This window comes from Nicotiana attenuata, unplaced genomic scaffold (genome assembly GCF_001879085.1).
Source record: "Nicotiana attenuata strain UT unplaced genomic scaffold, NIATTr2, whole genome shotgun sequence".
Classification (NCBI taxonomy): domain Eukaryota; kingdom Viridiplantae; phylum Streptophyta; class Magnoliopsida; order Solanales; family Solanaceae; genus Nicotiana; species Nicotiana attenuata.
This window is the reverse complement of record NW_017673566.1, coordinates 112,850-115,354: the sequence shown is the minus strand read 5'-3', so window position 1 is coordinate 115,354 and position 2,505 is coordinate 112,850.

Genomic DNA, 2,505 nt, shown 5'->3' with positions numbered 1-2,505 from the left:
GCCTTCATGTTAGAGATCATGCTTAGGATTTATTCATGCTCACATTATTTTTACTCAGTCTCTATTATTTGCTAACATGCTGTGATACTTGATGTGGGTTGTGTTCTCTTATTTGTTGATGATGGTAAGGCTAGTGAGGTACATGATTGAGTAAGGCCGAGGGCCTGGTTGTGAGGATATTAATACCATAGCGCGTGAGTTGTCCGCGTAGCACGTGAGTTGACCGTACGGGTCCAGGTATTGATACCATAGCGCGTGAGTTGTCCGCGTAGCACGTGAGTGGACCGTGCGGATCCAGGTATTGATATGGTAGCACGTGAGTTGTCCGTGCTTAGCGCTTGGGCTTTGGGAGCCCCTCCGGAGTCTGTACACACCCCCAGTGAGCGCAGAGTGTTGAGTGTATTGAGTATTGAGTGCTGAGTGCGAGTGCTGAGTGATGGAGTGACATTGCTGTGAGGTTGCATTTACTTTTGCTGTTGCTGCATTTATATTTTAAATTTCTTTGTGGCATTTACTGAGTTATGGAATTTACCTGTTTATTCCTGTTATTTTTTTAAAATTGTGGAAAATAAATAATTAGGCTATTTTGCTCAGCTCGTCACTACTGCTCGGTTCCTTAGTTATTTCTGTTACTACTGAGGTGGTTGAACTCATACTACACCCTGCACTTTATGTGCAGATCCAGGTGAGTTCGTTGAGTTCAGGCCGACTATCTGTAGAGATTGCAAGGTAGCTGCCAGCGTCCGCAGGACCTCGTTACTCTTTTTTTTATTTCTTCTTTAGACAGTTAGACAATTTATATATCTCAGTTCATAGTTTTAGACGCTCATGACTTAGTGACACCCCGATGTTTGGGACTCGTTTTCGTATCTTATATACTTATATTTAGAGTTGGTTTAGTTTATCAAGAATTAAATTATTGGAAATGTTTTATTAAATTCTTATAATCAAATTAGTAGTAATATTTTGGAAATAGGCTTGCCTTGTAACACGATAGGCGCCATCACGACCACGGTTAGATTTTGGGTCGTGACAAGTTAGTATCAGAGCCTAGGTTACATAGGTCTCACGAGTCATGAGCGGGTTTAGTAGAGTCTTGCAGATCAGTACGGAGACATCTGTACTTATCTTGTAGAGGCTGCAGAACTTTTAGGAAAACTTCACCTTGTTGAATTCTTATTGTTCGGTATTGATTCAGCTTGAAGTGTAACTCTTTGAATTCCTTCCACGCATTCGTATGCGCACATGAGCGCTCGGTATCAGTTGTGCATCGACGGATTATGATTCCCTGGATGAGGTGCGAGATGTGATTTTTGTGTGTTGATGTTGGGCTAGTCTGGGGCACTTGAGGCCGGGTTTTGTCTGTAGCTGGAGTACGAAAATTTCGATTGTGTGAGCACGTGTTTATATGTCTGTTGGTGTCCCTATTAGTGGGATTTGTGATTTGATGGCTATGTGGAGAGTATGATTTGACTGCGAAATTGTGTTCGGATTGATCGAATGTGACGAGAAGGGTTTACTTGAGATGTAGCAAGGACTAATGGGTGTTTGATTTGTGACTTGATATAGCTTGTTCAGACTCTGTCTGATAAGAGGTTTATTACCAGCCTTTGGTTCTTTTGGGCAGCTGCTATGATTAGAAATCATCGTTGTAAGTGTTTGAATTATGTGGTATATCATGTGATTTCATCTATGTTTTAGACTCGTTCAAGGACGAACGTTTGTTTAAGAGGGGGAGGATGTAACGACCTGATCGTTCGTTCTGATAGTTATAGCCACATTTCCCCCATCTATGCTTATTTAGTTGTTGTTCAGCTGTGTTGAGTTGTATCGCGTTGGTAGGTTTGGGTTCGGAGTAGTTTTGGAGTGAAATGAACGCTTAGTCTATTAATTAGAAAGCTAAGTTAGAAAAGTTAACCGGAAGTTGACTTATGAGTAAAAGAATTCGGATTTGGATTTTTATGATTCGATTAGCTTTGTTGGGTGATTTTAGACATAGGAGTGTGTCCGGAATATAATTTGATGGTCCGTGGTAGAATTAGGCTTGAATTAGCAAAAGTTGGAAGTTTAGAAGTTCTTAGGCTTGAATTCGAGGTTGATTTGGTATTTTGGTGTTGTTTTGGGTGTTTCGGAGGTTTGACTAAGTTCGGGTAGTGATATATGACTTGTTGGAATTGTTGGTTGAGGTCCCGAGGGCCTCGGATGAGTTTTGAATAGGTTTGGGTTGTGTTGCGCTCGTTTTTCTTATGTTTCAACGCTGTTTCTTCAAGCATAAATGATATCATATTGAACAAATGAGCTCCGATTTCGTTTTTGATTGAAGCATTATATCCGAATCGTAATTACGGACTTGTAGCAAAAAGAATCGTTGAATTTGGACATTGTATAAGGATTTTATGGTCATTTTACAAAAAATTAGGTTGCCAGATTTTTCAGAGTAATTACGAATTTGCCACTAGCTGCGTATTTAAAAATCTGCACTATTTGCAAATATTAAAACCTACA